Source organism: Manis javanica, chromosome 8, assembly GCF_040802235.1.
Source record: "Manis javanica isolate MJ-LG chromosome 8, MJ_LKY, whole genome shotgun sequence".
Classification (NCBI taxonomy): Eukaryota; Metazoa; Chordata; class Mammalia; order Pholidota; family Manidae; genus Manis; species Manis javanica.
This window is the reverse complement of record NC_133163.1, coordinates 34946861-34964633: the sequence shown is the minus strand read 5'-3', so window position 1 is coordinate 34964633 and position 17773 is coordinate 34946861. Positions and strand designations below refer to the sequence as shown.

General features: G+C 47.2%; 1 long non-coding RNA gene across 1 annotated transcript; it reads right to left on the bottom strand.

Annotated features, from left to right (window-relative positions):
• Window positions 1-7160: 7160 nt before the first annotated feature.
• Window positions 7161-17330, bottom strand: LOC140850733 (uncharacterized). Its single transcript, XR_012133790.1, has 2 exons — window positions 9175-17330; window positions 7161-8269 (listed from the first exon to the last, which is right to left on the bottom strand). It is a non-coding gene; the product is annotated as an uncharacterized lncRNA (long non-coding RNA).
• Between the last annotated feature and the right edge of the window lie 443 nt (window positions 17331-17773).

Sequence of the window (17773 nt, the reverse complement as noted above, 5' to 3'; positions counted from 1 at the left end):
CTAAATGGAGAAGGCTGTCCCCAAATATTTTTGCTTTATCCAAGGTGTCACAAAAGCACTGTGATACCAGTGAAGGCCTGGACTGGCTGAGAAACTATTTACATTTTCTTTCTCTCACTTTCACAGAATTAGAATCTTTTCCATAGGTCCTTTGGTTTTGTCATGGAAAGGATTCGGCAGCCTATCTTTTTAACTCTAGTGAATGGTACTTTCTTCCAAGTCAGTCCCCAGGTTTCTCTTGCATTGTCCACATTTTGCAGATTTCTCCTAGTGCAGTGGTCTAGCATAGCCAGTGATCCTTCACTCTTTCCAGATGCTCCCTCCCCCGCCTTCCACCCCTGTCATGATTTGCATGGGCATATTTGAAATTTGTCACATTCCTCTTCATAATAATCATTACTGTTTCTCAAGTGCTTGTTATGCAGCAGGCATGGAACTAGGAGATTCACACAAATGAATTCACTTAGGCCTCCTCTCTGTTAGGTAGAAGAATGATCATTTCCATTTTACACGAGAAAAACTGATGTTCCGAGAAGACACGTTAATGCCCAGGATCCCAGAACTAATAAGTGACAGAACTGCGATTTGACCTCAGGACACTGACTCTGAAGCCTGGATTTGCACCACTACAGGGACCGCCTTCACCTTAACCATTCATTATACAACTGTGATGAAAAGTTTTAACAAAATGGAGCACAGGAGCTATTTTGCAGAAACCATGACAGGTTGCTTACACTGAAAAGACAGTTTTAAAATCAATATTTTACTCAATTTTAATTATGACTATTAAGTCATATTTGCATAAGTTGTCTTTTAACTTTTTATGAATGGATAGTTACTCCAGAAAATAAATCTCTTAGTACTTAACATGAAAAGAACCTTTCTTAAATATTTTGTTGAAAATCATTTTGTGTTGCTGCTAAAGCAACAGAAAACAATTAAATTCCTATGCGTTTTATGATATAATTCACATAAGCGGTCATGCCGTTCCCACCTGTGAATGTTGGACTCCTAGATTGGGTCCCTCTGGTGGTCTTTGTCGCTGCAATTGTGATTTCAGCATTGTGAGACCAGGTTGGGTGGTGACTTTGCAGTTCATCTGATGCTCAGGAGTCTCTGACTAATTCACGGAAACGGACGATGTAAACTAGGGCTGGGGAAAGGTTTCTGTCAGCCCCCAAAGCCCTGTGAAAATGCAAAGCAAAGCTGAGTCCCAGGCAGCTCTCACTGACAGCTCTTCCCAGCCACTGTCTGCCCCGCAGGGACTGCTCGCTGCACCCCTGCAGCTTGCCCACACCCAGCACATTCTGGGGAATTCCGGGGGCCTTTTCTTATTCTGTTCCTGGCTCCAACATAGCCATGGGCTATCCTTTCTTCTATCTGTGCTTAGGTTTTTCCATTTTTCTAAACTTTTTTCCTCTCCTGTATTAGGAGATGGCAGCTTTGTAAAAGGGTTTGCATTCATGAAGAGAGGTCACTCTTCAAATAAAAAATACTGCATCCGTATCTATAGTTTTCTTTAGTTTTAGATACAACTGAGAGCTATACTTTCCATTCTCTGAGTTCTAGGGATGTGGGTGGGCAGGGGCAGAAGGAGGGAGTAGAGCAAAGGGAGCAGCCTCCAAACTGCACCAGGACAGAGAATAAAGCTTTCTGTTTCCTCCTGTGCTGCTTCCAGTGCAACAAAACAGTCTGTCTTTAGACTCTACAAAGGCACATGAGGTCAGCCACACAGGCCTTCGTGGCTTGTATGGCCTTCATCGACTGCATTAAAATTAGTCATATTAATCAACACCTCACTGGTATGTGGTAGGAGCTGGATTTTTGAAATGTTCTGAAAGGTTTTTCAAGTCAGTGGGTGATGGCTTGGATGCTGGGGACACAGGTCACCATAAACACAGAATCTAATAGCAGGATGCTCGTAGGGTTTAACTGCTGTTATCTACTGGTTGGCCCATGAGGCCTCCTGGAGATTCTTAAATCACATGGAAGAAAATGTTATGACTTGGAAAGAACACCATGCATCCACCCTAAACCCACTGCTTCCTCTTAGAAAGAAAATGATTGGGAAACTCAGGAGCCACAGGGACGCTTCAGTACCAGTGACCATAGACCATGAGGGTGCGAGAGGAGAAGAATCAATTTCCCCAGCTCCAGAGCCAGGAAGGATGGAGAGAACAATGGAAGGGAAAGAAACCTGAGAAAACCATAAACTGAAAGGAAAACTGGAAAAGGCAAGCTCCCTGGGTGGTTCATTGAAGAGGGAAGTTAGTTTCAGGTCAGACTAAGCTGCCTCAGGTCTTCTCCCTGGAAATGAGGGGGTGGCCCAGGGCACCTGCCCACTTCTGCGTGTGATTCAGGGAAGTGACTCCATCCTGCTGAGCTCTCAGAGATCCCAGGCTCTCTGGACTAAGAGCCCCATGACTATTCCCTTCAGCTGAAAGAGGAGCAGGGGCTGAAGGGGAAGTCATAGGGATGGGGACTGTGTTTGAAGATCCACAGGAGATCCTACAGAGGGCATAGAGGCCTCTGACTCCAGTAAGAGCCTGTTTCTTTCTGATGGAAATCTAGCCTCAGCTCAGTTCCCCAACTTAGCAGACAGATTATTCAGCAACTTGTGGGGAACAGAGAGGAAACATTAAACAAGAAAAACCATAGGAACCCAACTCCACAAAATACTAAGAAAAGCAGCCAGACTGAGACCTAGGCGGTGCCATTCGTCAACTTTTCTTTTCTGCATGCTTTGGGGATCAGAGGACAATTCATGCTAGGGCAACCCCTTCGGAAAGCACCTGGACGCTTCCGGCCACTGTGCTACTCAGAAACTCTTTGAGAGTTGAGAGGATTTCTACTTTCTCTTCACTTTCTCTTGAAGAGGCTGGGGTACACCCAGCATGGGTAGCTAAGCAGGAAGAGCACGATTCCAAAGCTTGAGTGTCTTCATTTTAGGATGCAGCAAAAATTCACTTGGTTTAGTTTTTCTTCCCAAGAGAGTAATTCGTCAGGGTTTCTTAGTTCGTAGACAAGTTACAACGAGTTTAAATGACTTATGATATATTAAAATATGTGTGAGGATGTTTAAACACATGAGTATATCCTAAGGCCACAAAGCATAAAACAAAAACAAAACGTCTAATAAGGCACAATTAAGGCAATAGAAGAAGAATGGCAATTTCAGAGCAGTTAAAGGAATATTTGAATAATCTGAACTTATGTAAACAAATAAATCATTTTGCATCCTTGGGTGGTAATAAAATTGGATAATAAACTGGAGGACTGCAAAATTTCAGTGACTGCACGGGATTAAAGGGAGGAAAGGCTAGTTTGTTTGGTTCTTGATCTTTGTAAGTGTTATTAGTGGTGCTTAAAATTGTGAAGGAAGAACTCTACCCCTGGCAATGGGTAAATCCAGTAAAACAAGAGCCTTGAGAATGTAAGCCTGGTGTAAAATTTCCAAAAGAGGTTTCATGAACCTTGCATAATGTGGGAATCTAAGACTAATGGTGTCAGCAGAGCCTTCTTTGCAGTGTCTTTTTGGCAGGCTGGGGTGCATGGTGTCAGATTGGAAATGATCGCTAATATCACCATCCAAAGTGAAGAGCAAATTCTGACTCTATCACTCATTTGCTATTAGGTCACATGAGTTGATTTATTCATAGATGTGTTCCTTCACCAACATTTATGAGTATCTGTGATATATATCAGACTTTGCTCTGGGCATGGGGGACATCACAGTGAATAGACAAACAAGGTTTAACTATCATGAGGCTGAAGTTCTGTGGGGAGTATACATTGAAAATAAGCAAGTAAGCCTATAAAGAGACAAGATAAACTCAGATAGTGATAATTGCTGTGAAAAATGAGAGCTGGGTGGTGGGATACAGTGTGAGTGGGGGTGGTAATGGATAGGATAAGGGCAAAGACAGATAAGGAGGTCAGGGAAGGTCTCTCTAGGGAGGTTGTGGCATTTGAGCAGGGATCTGAATTAATGAGAAAAAGATGGTCACGCAGAAATCTTGGGGAATGATGTTCTAGGCAGCAGGAATGGCATGTGCAAAGGTCCTAGAAAGGCCATAAGCTTGCTGTGCTTAAGAAACAGAAAGGAGGCCAGCATGTCTGGCAAGGCCAGGGGAGCCTGGGAAAGGCCTGGACACAGGCAGCAGTGCAGGGAAGGCCTTGTAAACCAGTGTGACAAATAGGCTTCTTAATCTCTGTGTCAGGAAACCAGTGAAGGTAGGGGGAGGGCTGTGATCTGGTTTACGCTGAAAGTCCAGTAGCACATTTATGCTTGACTCTTGTGGGGTCTCTCCAGCAGAAGGAGGAGGTGGCCTTGGACATGGGTCATGCTGCCCCATGGCCACAGGAGTAGGATCCCCACCCAGACTGGCCAGAGGCACTACTCCAGCAACTTGGGGTTGCCAAGAGGTTCAGCCATAGCCTGGATTGTTCTCTTAAAAACCCCAGAGTGGTCAGCAGCTATGTTTTCTACCTGTAAACAGAATAGCAGGAAAATCCAAACAGAATAATAAAACAAGCTCATCCTCACCTGCTGAGTGTTTCTCTGGGCCATGCTCGCTCAGCACAGTGTGTATCATCACTCATGTTACCCTTACAACCCTGTTCTCACCCCTGTTTCAGAATAGGAAACTGAGGTCCAGGGAGGTTAAATAAGTTGCCCCAAATTATACCAGTAAGGCTCTGTACTCAGATAAGTGAAGGAGTGAAGCAGGTATGCAGAGAGAAAAGCTGGACAGCAAGGCTTCCTGAATTCCCTCCAGCCATCCAGACCTCGGTTTTCCAGACTTCTTGGAATTTTTGCTTTTGTTCCAGGAGATGCCCCTTCTCCCTTTTACTGGTTCTGCCCTTTCTGCCAATACTGGTTTGAGTAGATTTCTGCTCTTAGTTACATGCAGCTACAAGCTCTACCTACAGAGTATTTAAACACCAGGTTGTGGGGAGAGAGCTAATTTCTGTAGGCAACTAGAGTCTATTCAGCTGGTGTCTCAGAGAAAAATGGACACTTCCATCCCTCCCACAGATAGTTATAAAGACATTATTAATCACAAATAACACTGTATGCCAGGCTCTGTTCTGAGTCCTTCCATACACTAAATTATACATTCCTCACAGACACCTATATGTGTGCTGTTTTTCTTCCTTAAGGGGAAACAGAGGCACAGAGATAGTTATGTCTTGAATTGTGTCCTTGCCCAAACTATGCTGAAGTCCTAATCCCCCGTGCCTCAGTGCACAACCTTATTTGGAAATGGGGTTGTAGAAATGGTTAGTGAGGATGAGGTCACTAGAGTAGTGTTGGCCTTAATCTAATCTGATTGACACACAGAAAGCTGCCACAGGAGGACGGGTGCTGAGACTGGAGTGATGTGTCCACCAGCCAAGGGCCCCCAGGGATCATGGGCAACTCCCAGAAGATCGGAGGAAGGGGTGGAACACATCTTTCTCAGAGTCCGCAGAAGGAACAACCCTGTCACACCTTACTTTTGGCCTTTGAGCCTTCAGAAATGTGAGAGAATGAATTTCTGCAGTTCTGAGCCACCCTGTTTGCGGTACTTTGTTCCAGCAGCCTGAGGAATGAGTGCAGAGAGTTTAAGCCATCTGCCTGCCGTCACACAGCTAGCGAAGCAGCAGAGGGCCTGTCAGCCAGGGGCACTCGTCTGACTGATGCTGTCAGATCCTCTGCGGTGACCCCCACTGGAGCAGCGCGGGAGAGACGGTGTGTCAGGCTGAGGCCGACTGCCGGCCACGAGCGGCGGAGTCAGGCTGCGCTCCCCTCTCGCCTCTCCCACGCGGCAGAGAGAGCAAGCAGTTCACGCGTGTTTGAATCTGGATCGGAGGGAAGGAGGGCCTGCCGCACCACAGCGAATAGATGGTCGCCCAGCGTGCCCTTGAACACCTGCTGGGAATCAGGGCAGCGGGCAGGCGTGTGGGAGGGGAGCAGGTGAAGGACTTGGCATCCTGCTCAGCCTGCCCCGGCTGGGTGACCTCGGCCTGGGCAACCGACTTCCCCGTGCCTCAGTTTCCTCATGTAGACAAGGAGGACAAGTCCCGCCCTGGGTGGTGTCATGGCAAACGTGGCAGTGACGTAACCGCGCCAGGGCCTCAGAGGCGAGGGGAACACGCAGGCATCCTCGGCGGTCACCCCGTGGCTGGCCGTGAGCCTCCACTGGAAAAGCCTTGGGGTTTTCCCTCCCTCTCCTTGCCTTTGTCTAAGCCAGGCTGACTGTGGCCTCTCAGGTCTGGCTCTTAGTATGCGCAACCCTTCTCTAAGCTTCCAAGTGGGATGATCTACATGAAAAATTAATCATGTATTTTTTTTTCTCCTTTTTCAAGTGGAGAAATTATTTAGGGCTTTGGGGAGGATGGGGCAGCTATTTGCTATGCAGCAGCTTGTCCCCTTCGCCATCATCCCTGCCATGTTCAGCAAATGATTCTTCTCTTCTCCCCCTGGCAGGTGGTCTCGCAGCTACACGTGTTCTGCACATCCGGCAGGGGGCTCAGGGGAACCCGGCATGGTGATGACTGCTGTTTCTAATTACTGCCATATCCCCGGTGAAGGAAGGGACTCGCCAGCCTGGGGGGCCGTTGTGCAAACACTCTTGCCCCTGGTTATTAGGTTCCTGGGACAGCAGGGCCTGGCTACCTGACTGGTCACTTCGGAGTGAGGACTTGCCTTGACCCAAACAAGTCATGGACCCAGCCATCCATATGCCTTTATTTATTGAGCCCCTAGTGTGCTCCGGTTTTTGTGCTAAGCACTGGGGCTGGGGTGGGGGTGCAGTGGGGACACAAGCAGTAATAAACTCAACACCATCTTTTGGGAAACTGACATAGCTGGGGATGAGGACAAAAGAAACAAAGAGAAAAAAATAGCTCCATTTATCCTTCCAACAGCATTTATTCAGAGGTGCCCTTGTGGAATTTATAGTCTAGTGGAGGAGAGAGTAACCAAATATTATCACAAATATGTGGTTACACACCATGGTCAGAGCTACGAAAGAAAAGCCCGGGGGCTATTAGAGCCTAGTGGGGGACAGCCTTGTTCCGGCTGTACAGAGGGATTCCTGGATGAAGTGCTGTACGCTCCGATCGCCGAAATGGGAAAGGAAGGTGACTCTGGAAGGTGTTTGGAAAGGATTGACAAGCTGTGTGGACAGATGTGGGGGAGAATGAAATGGATATTAAATATGACTTCTAAATTTCTAACCAGAATAAATGGCCATCAGAGGTGCTGTCAGACAGGCCCGGTGGGCTGGGCATCAGCTTTGCAGGGGAAGCAGTGTAGGGCTTGGTGTGTTCACAGGGCAGAGGGAGTGACTGCAGGCGCTGGGCAAGGTGGGCAGCCAGGAGTGGGGAGCCTGCGGCTGTGAGACACAGAGGACACTCGACAGAAAGAACTGCAGGGAAGTGAAGATGGGTAAGTCCTCATTCAACCTGGGGGACGCTCCTAGCCACAGCTCGGGGAGAGGGAACCCACATTTCTGTGTGTCTGGTTCTTTGTTAGGTATTTGCACACTTACACACTGCCATTGTGTGGGACCACTAGGCAGTAAGACTCAGAAACTCACCCAAGGCACTTAAGTGAGTGTAGTATGTGTATGTGTGTGGTGTGTGTAGATGTGGATGAGTGAGGGTCTGCAAAGTGCCTTTGGGATGGCAGGGTGGAGTGCTATTCTAATAACTGCTGTCTGAAAGGACCTCTCTCTGATCCACTGCCATTAGAACAGAGACCTGAAGAAGTGAGAGAGGGAGTGATCCTGCACATGTCTGAGGCAAGAGTGTTTCCAGCAGAGGGACAAATATGGTAAAGACCCCTAGACGGGGCACTGCCGGAGGTGTTTAGGGAACAGCAAGGTGGCCAGTGTGGCTTGTGTGGGTGAGGGGAGCGCCAGGGGAGACGCGGGAGGTAACCCAGGCCAGCTTATGCAGAGCCACAGCGGAAGGCTGGGAGCAGAGGTGGGACACGCTGTGACTTCAGTGTGACAGTCCTGCTGCGGGCGCTGTGTAGGGACGGACTAGGGGAGTGAGGGTGTGGCCAGAGCTCCAGCAGGCAGTGGCTGCTGTGACCTGGGTGAGAGATGTGGAGGTCTGGAGGCAGGTGGGGGCTGACAAGGTGACAAGAAGAGGTCAGATGCTGGGTAGGCTTGAAGGCTGAGCAGTTGCCCGTGGATCTGATGATTGGTTTCTGGGTCTTCCAGTCCAGGTAGTTGAGGGAGAGGATCTTACGGGCCCACAGCAGCCTCTGGATCAGCTGACCAGAGAGGCCAAAGTTAGGGTCAAGCAGTACACAACAGCCCTTCAGGCACGTGAGCAAGAGATTCTCATGGTCCCGTAGTTGCATGTTTCCTTCACTCATGGCAGCTAGTTAATGATGCTCCCAACAGCCTGTGAGGGAGGCATTTTTATTTCAGTCTTCGATTAAAAAAACTGGGGCCCAGAAAGGGTAAGTATCTTGCCTGTGGCCAAATAGCTGGTAAAAAAAAGAGCCTAGATTTGACCTTTTGATTTGTCTGATTCTAAAGCCTGTTCTGTAGCTACCAAGTCAGGCTGCCTCTGAGGGATAAAGAAAAATGCAAAAGGAGGGGGCAGGCAGAGAGGCCAGGCCATGGGAGTCCCCAGAGGAGTGTTTGAAGAATGAGAACGTGGCTAAGAGCGCCCACACTTGCTGGGAGACGTGAGCAGCTGCCTGGTGGGATAGAAAGGCCTCCCTGCTGCTCTGCCGGCTGTAACTAAGAGCCCCAGCCTGGTAAGATGCCCTTGGGAGGCTGTGGGAGTACACAGCATGCCCCCTGCCACTAGAAGGACGCTGCCACCTGCTGTGGTGCCATCTGGGCAGTTACCCTTGCAAACCTCCGTTTCCTGGATGCTGGCAACTTAAACTTGGTCTCACTGTGCTGGACCACCACCACAAAAGTTTTTCTTTTCACGGCCCATGTGCACTGTGGATTGGTTTCAGCTCTGTTGCTCCATGTCACGTTCCCTCCCGCCCATCACTCTGACAGAGCAGCCCCTGCCTGAGGCCTTGGCATTTCAGTGGCAGGAGACAGGGTGGGAGGGGGAAGAGATAGAGGTAGGGGGAAATCACTAGTATCTGTCCAAGTGAGTGGGAGAGGACGGGCAGGAAAACCTGAAGGATCCCGCCTACCCTGTACCTACCTCCAAGGGCTTCAGAAGCATTTACTGCAGCATCTGGACACTAGGAAGGAGAAACAGCAGCTGAGCCTGGGGCTTCATGTGAACTCAAGCTGGGTGGTGAGCATGGAATTCTGTCCCCTTTCCTTGCATCCCTGGGCTGTGGCCTACTTCCTGACTCTGAGCATCCATCGTCCACATTTCAGCTTGACTCCTCTCTCCTCCAGCCACTTATTCCTCTGTTCTTTATGCTGTTGTTGTTTTAAACAAAAATTTCAGTAAAAATCATTTATAGTCACAGATTTTGGCCAAGATCTCTAGCTAATCAAATTGCACTGGAGTAACGATTGCTTGCTTTCAAGATTGCAGAGTGAGAAAAATTTTGCCTCTAGCTTGATTTCAAAACAGAAAAAAAAAGTGAAGAGCTGAGGCAATTTCAGTTCCCATAAACCCAGGGGAATCCACTCTATGGGCCCGCCGCCCCTCCTGGATGCACTGAACATGCGCCCACACAGTGTGGGACACTGTATACAAACTCAGAAGGAAAAGTTGGGATGGACACAGTCTGACTAGGAACTCATATTTTAAAAGAAGGTCACTACTGATACTTACATATCTGTGGGGGTGCATTTTATCCCGACCTGTAATGGTACCTGAGAAGGGACAATTTTACTTACATGGGCTACAGCAACTGTAAGAGATGAGAAAAAAGTGGGGAAACTAAGTCAGGAGCTTAAGAGGAGGAAGAACCTGTTAGGAGAAGATAATGCCCATCCATGATTGGCTTTAATTTTTGCTGGGGCTGCAGATTTAGCGATTCTTAAGGCATTTGTTTTTTCATTTGATTTTCTAATTTTGGCCTCACAACAACCTTAAGAATTAGAAAGAGCTGGTGTATTATATATCTGTATTTTCATACAGAAGGTAAATGAAGCTCAGGAAACTTAAATGATTGAGCTAAGGACACAGCCAGTAAATGAGAGGCTAAATATTTTGACTTTTTGATACCTGTCATTTTTATTACTGCAAGTAGCCTTTAGAAGGTGAGTGTAGGTTTGACAAAATGTATGCAAGACCATTATTCCTTTCTACATTAGGAATTTTGGGTATGCCCAAATGATTTTGTTGGGGAATGGGCAAAGGTAGTAGAAAGCAAATGTAATGAAGTCTAATTTTTGACTGTGAGGTATGATCAACTACTTGAGTTAACTTCAGGCTCCTAGGTCTAGGGCTGCAGCCATATTCTCACAAACGGAGATGGTGACAAGGTTTATTAATATATGAGTTCTAGTGTTCTCAGATGCAAACAACAGAAATCACCTGGGATTAGTTTGGATTAGGCAAGTTTGTTGGAAAGATTTCAGATGGCTCTGGGCAGACTGAAGAACTGGGCGTGGACAGCTGCAGTGACCTGGGATGGGGCTGAGAAGGCAGGAAGCCACAGAGGCAACGTTGGGGCCCTGCTACCAGAATGAATGGTAGGGGGGAGCTGATTAACCTGAACTGAATCCTGTACTGTCCCCTTGACCAGGGCCTGGGTCTCAGTCCCACTAGAGTGATCTGCAGTCAGAAAAGAAAAGAGAAATTTCTGTTATGAAAAGATGGGATCTGCAAAGACAACATGCATCCTCTACCCAGACTACCCCTGCCCCGTGCTGCCTGCCACAGAGGAGAATCCAGGACCTTCTGCAATGATAAGTGGAAAGCAGTGGTGGGGGTGGAGGGTGGAGGGATTAAATCCATCAATACAGGAGGTAAAAAGGGAGGGGAGGAGAAAGGTCTGTATGCCCTGCCAGGTGCTGGGGCTTGAGAAAGAATTTGGGGTTTGACTGTCTCCCAAATAGCACCACACAGGGCAAAGAGGAGATGCTTCTGAGATGTGGTGAGTTACAAATTGAGGCCATTTTAATGTACTTTGTGAGATGCAAGGAAGATTAGCATTCAGTGACCTGTGAGCTCTGGATTGTGTGATTTGCAAGTGACTTTGTGCACTGACTGATTGTGTAGGGCCCTCAGTTTTTGTAGGGTCACGGTGATGTTTCGTGTCTGTCATCAAAATTCTTCGAAGGTGAGTGGCCTATAGTGCAGAGGGCAGGAAGATGAATGCAGCTGAATCAGTTCACTCCCTTCTCTCTTTGTCCTACCTCTGTGTAGTTTTTTTCATGAGGGAAATTTTATATCTGTTCACTCTTTCCTTAAGGAAGTAAAACCTGTAATGGCTTCATTTTTTAGAAAGAGAGTGTATTTCTAGTCAGGGGCTAGGACATACTTAGGGGGGCCCTAAATTTCTATTATTATTGTTCTCTTATAAACAGCTTATCATTTTTATTATAAATAAAGATTTGAGTGTATCACTTTATAGATAAGAAAATTGAGGCACATAATCTAGCTCATAGAAGTTTAATTAGGCTGGTCTGTAATGTTGTTTGGAAGCCAACATTATTATCACCATCAAAATTAACTCCCTGAGTCACCCTGTGAGGTAAATCTGCTCGTATCTCTATTTTAAAAATGAAGAGAGTAAAGTCACTCATTTGTTTATAGTTACACAAATAATATGAGAAAGTGTCTCAGACTAGCCCAGCTGAACAGGTGGCTCCCTGAATAGTTCTAGCTACTAGTAGTTCCTGTTTACCACAGCTGCTGCTGCAGCATTCACAACCCAATCCATTATATTAGTGTAATTAAGAGAAGTAAAAAAAAAAAAAATGAAAGACCCATTGATAAGTTAATGAATCAATTTAAGATTCATTATGGTTTGCTAATTAATTAATTTAAAATCTTTCTTGGGTATTTACTATGTGCGAGGCCCTGTGGACACAACACTTATCTCAGAAGATAAAATATCTGCCTTCAAGGAACTTAGAGCCTGGTGGAAATGTCTGATAATAATTAAATAATAGCAAAAAATAAATACATAATGACAAGCTCTCATAGTGATAAGTTCTTTGAGGGCAAACATAAGCGGAGAGAATACCGAGGAACGCAGGGCAAGAAATTTGGTTTATCAGTCTGTCCTCCATCCAACACTGATTGTCTCCTGGTGGTATTTGTGTCAGTTCCCATGGAGGGCATAAAGATAAACAAAGCATAGTCCTCATTCTCAACAGGAACTCAAAGGAGAAAACACGTGTACACAAATAACTGTAACCATTTGCCATAAAAACATGTCTTAAGATGACATGATGGCAGTGGTGATTATGATCGCTAACATTTCTTGGCACAATTTGAAGTACTCTGTGTGGTTAACTCATTAAACCCTAAAACAATCCTGTTAGGTAAAGTGTTATTATTACCCCCAAGTGGATGGGGAGGGGATGGAGAGCCACGAGGCAAGGATACATCTCAGGCTGGTGTCTAGGGGCCAGGAGATGAGGAAATGGAGGCGGGAAGTTTATGGAATGGCTAGAAAGTGGCCGAGAGGGAGGGATAAGATGTTACAGGTGTTCAGAGGAGGTAAAGCATATTACTGGCTGGAGGAATCAGGAGAAACTTCCTGGAGAAGTGGGTATTTGACACAGGCCTTGAAAGATGGGAAGAATTTTGCAGGCAGAGGTAGGGGCTATTGGCACGGAGAGTAATATGCGTGCAGTAGGAGGGTGGGGTGAATGTGCAGCGTGGACACAGGTCTCCCTGGCAGCTGTGGGACAGGGTTTCCTACACCTGACTGTGCTCAGTCACCTGGAAAACTTTGTATAAACATTGATTCCTGGGATCCAGCCCAAGGCAAACTCAGTAAACTAGTTTGGGTCAGACCTGGGAATACCCCTTTTTACAAAGCACCTGAGTGAGTCAGATCCTTGGACAGGTGTTTGTGGAACATAGCATGGAACTACAGGTAGGAGAGTAAGGTGAGGCAGTGTGGCCAGACTCTGCATGGCCTAGGGCCTGGCACCAAGAAGTTTGCTGTATTGTGTGGGACACAGCTGAGAAGAGGCATTATCTGAGCCATGCGCCAGGAAGGTCAGTCTGGTCCAAGATGGCAGGGGGACTAGTAGTTTCTAGTTAATCATCCACGCAAGAGGTGCACTGCCTGGGGAGGTGGCACTGGGCGTGGCAAGAGAGCCCAAATGAGTCATGGGGGTGGAGTCAGCAGGACCTGGCACCCAAATGGGTGGGGAGGCAGGTGGAGAGCAGCCGGGCAGTGCCACTTCAGGACCGCATCCCAACCAGGTGGCCAGCCTGACGAGGCCTCTAGTGAGTTTCTGCACCACAAGGGAAGATGAGGGACAACGCTGGCCAGAGGCCTGGGCTCCTCATGAGTCCCGACAGGCGCCGGGCCTGAGTCTTTCCCGCTTCATGCTGTCTCCCCATAATAGGCTTTCTAAGTATCTTAGAAACTCAGGCAACATTTCAAAACTCTTTCTGACTGAGAGGATGGGTGCTTTGGTTTATAGAGTAAGAAAGAGGGGTGGATGCAGGAGCAATGTCACCATGACTGAGGAAAGATCTGCTGGTTGAGAGACTGGTTTTAGCTCAGAAACAGAACAGTTTCAGCCAAATGGCAATAATGGCAATAATCCTAACAGTAACAGCTCTCAGGTATTAACTCCAGGACAGCCACGTGTTAGAAGGGGCACCCACATCGTCTCGACTAGCTCACACCGTAGCTCTGCTCTGAGAAGTGCCACTGGTGCCAGTGAGCAGGTGGGGGAACTGAAGCTGAGAAAGATAAGCCTTATGCAGGGCCCCACAGCTCCCAGGGCAGACCTGAGGTGCAGTTTAGTAATGGGGGGACTCCACTGCTCACAGCTGGAGAGGGGCATGGGGATAAGGTCGAGAGGAAAAGGCACCAGACTGGAACCAGAACACAAAGACCGAATCCCAGCTCTGTGCCTCCCGGAGTCCTTGAAAATGAGGCCCAGTTCTGGCCCTTGTAAAATGTCAATAGAAACACTCACTCTCTCAGCCTCACTGGGTGGTTTTAAGGCTCAAACAAACAGAGAAGGTGTCAGTAATACAGGGTGTCCTGTTACACCCACTGCCTATGCTGAGGACCACGATACTGACATTTGTGAAAGGGCAGAGTCTGGTAGGAGGGCATAAAGGCTGTCACACTCAGCTCCATTCAGCTCGGCAAACTCTGAGGGCTAACTGTGCCTGACAGGCATCAAAAGATTCTTGGTGGCTGGTCCTCATTTGAAGGGACAGGGGAAGCACAGAAAATAGGAAAGTCAACGCATCTACCCCCAGCACACGGAGCAGAGGGAATGAACAATACAATAGAGGTGTCCTTCTCCATGAACTTCAAAACCTGGGGGATGGCTGGATCAATAGACTGTCATTTTGAGAACTGCTAAAGGACAGGAATATGATGATAATCAGTGGGGTGCATGAATTTACCAGACACAAATCACATAGCACTGTAACAATTTCTTTCCATCAGAGGAGAACTGGCTTTGGCTTGGGGCCGACAAAGAGGAGATTTAGAGGAATACTAGGTTCAATGGACAAATTGCTCCTACTTTAGCTTTCTCTGAACCCTAACTTAGGGAACCAGCAAATGCTCTGACTTGTTCTTCTAAACTAGGAGGGGAAAGGTGGGGAAGAAAGGGGAAGAGAGACTGCATCTCAGCTGGCATTTGCTAATCTTGGGAATTTGGCTGAGTTTATCTCCTTTCCACCAAAGGGGAAATTCTTCCATTAAGGCAAGTTGTCCTGGGGCTGCTAAGCTGTGGAGGAAGAATGTTTATTGATTGAGTGCATGCATTTTATAAGGGGAGAAATGCCCTGGATTGCTCTGAATCTGCTTTATGATGTAACTTTCCTTTAACAAAGTATTTTGTTTTTAAGCATCAGCTCCGCAAAGCCTGGTGGTCTTCAGTTGCCTCAGGCAAGTATTTTGTTTTTCTAAACTAGAAACCAAGAAAATTTAGGGCAGATGTGCAACCCTTCTCTTTGGCAGGCTCCTTCCCCCTAGCCCAGCCCTGACCCAGGGGGAGACCTTGAGAAAAATTCTGGTTCTGGGGTGAAAGCTCTCAGCCAGCCCCTTGGCAGCAGATATAGCATGGCCTCAGGGTCACTGCATGTGTGCTTCCAGGGGCTTGTTTCATCTTGCCCTGCCTGCCTGATATATGAGTAGCAGGATCTTTCAGATGGGGTTTATCTTGTCTCACCAATAAATGCAATAAAGTCTCTGCATGTCATGGTTTGTAGCACTCAAGGTTGATAAAGCATCCATAAACCTATAGTATCTCATTTGTCCAAATGGTAGTTAATGATTATTTATAGTTTATGTGTGAGCCTTGTTACTCATTCCTTCATCCAACATTTACTGAGCACCTACCATGTGCCAGGCACTGTGCTAGAAGCTGCTGATATAAACATCATTAAAAGACACCCCCAGTTCATAAAAGTCCAAAATTTAAAAGGGGAGCCTGACACATACAAAGTTGTGGTACTGTGGTAGGATGCCAAGGAAGCCAGGCAGACAAAGTTTCTGTTGAGGCTTCAGGAATGTAGAGGAATCACAAGGTGCTTGGGTGCTTGAGATTGAAACAATGTAACTGTATTCCTTCCCCATTGGGACTCAGTGGTATGGAACAGCTTGTGATCATAGTCGTGGATGCCCATTAGTTTATAATAAAGTATCCTGGTAACCTTTAAAGAGACAGATTAAAATATAACTAGCATCCTGAATACACCTATAGTGACCTAGTAGCTCCCACAGCAACAGTTCCTGGGTGCTGACACCCCCCTAACCTTGTAGTGAATGTATAATCGGCATGGCCCTGCTGCACTCGGGCTCAGCCTGTGGATAGAGATCCTCTGAGCCAGCACTGGCGCTCATAAATACTGCTTCTCACCAAACGTCTTGGTGTCCTGACTCCTTGTTTGTAGTTCCCACGGTTCCTGCAACAGTACAGGGTGATCACAGCAAAGATGGCCATGTGGGGTGTTGCAGAAAGAAGTGGGTAACTGCCTGTGAGGGTGAAGCAAGCCTTTCTAGAAGAGGAAGGAGGTAGTTTATCTGGGTCCTAAAGAACTCAGTAAGTGCCTTGCAGGTAGTCTGGATTGCAAACTCTTACAGGTTGGCATTGTACCACATGGACTGAGTGAGGGGGTCCCTTGAGGAAAATCAGGGTGCTGTTTGTAGAAGAAAGGGAACTGAATGCCTGGCAGGCAAAAAAGATAGCAGTTTTACTTCTTGAATTCCCAACAAGATGTAAGTTCCTTGAGCTGGAAACGTGGATCATAGATTTGTCTTGACCCTTCCACAGCAAGTGGGGACCCACAATCAACACGTGCTGTGGAATCAGCCGGGCTCTGCAGCACAGTGTATGGCCACTTGGGAAGGGCTGTCAGCAGGGACTTGCCTGTGTTGAAAAGAGGCTGAGAGCTGCCCTTCAAGTCTATCCTCCTTTGTTCTGAGGAGAAGGAGCACCTGGTACCTGTCTTGCTAAAGGCACCACTGTCACTGGAGGCACAGCCAGACCCGCTTCTGCATTAGTCCTTGATCCTCTTTAACTGTTCCAGCCAGAGGGCTCTACAGGGCTGCACAGCTATCCGCTCACTTAGAGCCAAACCGTCTTCCAGTATATGAGAACGTTGCTGCTGTAGGGAGCTTCAGACACACTTCTGTCATTAATTAAAGTGACAGGAAGCTATTCGGGCATCCGCTCAGCATGGTCTCTAAAAGATGATTAAGGTGTTCAGGGTTTTCACACTTCATGACTCAAGGCTGATGTGAGCATCCGACATAGAGTTGCTTATGTCAGGCTTGCCTGTTTTTGCGCCAACTGCCCCTGTAAACATACCCCACTCTAAAAGGCATGCCCGTGATCGCCCAAACTGGGTAATGCCACATGTGGACTGTCCCCCTCTTATCTCCGACTCCCAGATGGATGGACTGGACTATATAAGGGACTGCACACAGAGCCCCTGTAGCAGGCTTTTCCCAGAGGTCCCTGACATAGACCACAGACATGTGCTCTGAGGCCTGCTCCTGCTCATCTGCCTGTGCTCCTGCTGCATCACGAATGCGTCACTCCACTGGAACTGTCTCCATTGCATTATCTTCCCTTTGGAAAAGATGAGAAGCTGACTGGGACAGTCCGGACCTGAACTATCCATCATGACCAGTATGAGATGTGTTGATCTGTGATATGTGTAATTTGCAGATATGCTTGACCCCCCATTTGCATGTTGTATAAAAGGAAATCGCAAAATAAACAGTGTGATCTGTGCAAACTAAGGGTGTTAAATTCATTACTTCATCACCCTGGGGATCCATACTTCCTGACCTGCTCATGTCATCTGGCCTGAGGAGTCCAGGGAATCCAGGGTGAGGGAAAAGATGAGCAGTTGGAGGAGAACAGCATAGCACTTGGCTGCAGCTGCCGACTCCAGTTTAGATAAACTGGTTTATGGCAGATTTAGCTTAAGCTTGAGAGGGTGGACTTGGCTTAAGTGGAAATTCCAAGTTTGTCTTAGGGGTACCAAAATTAATAAAATGTTGGCAATAATAAGGGCATTGAAGGACTGCAGGGCTGCCAGTAGAAGAAAGGTAGCCAAACATAATAAAACTTGGGAAAAGACAGAGGATTTAGTTAAAAAGAAAGTACCATATCAGGTGCTGGATGATTTAAAAACCATTGTACATGGACCATCCACCCTGGGTCTG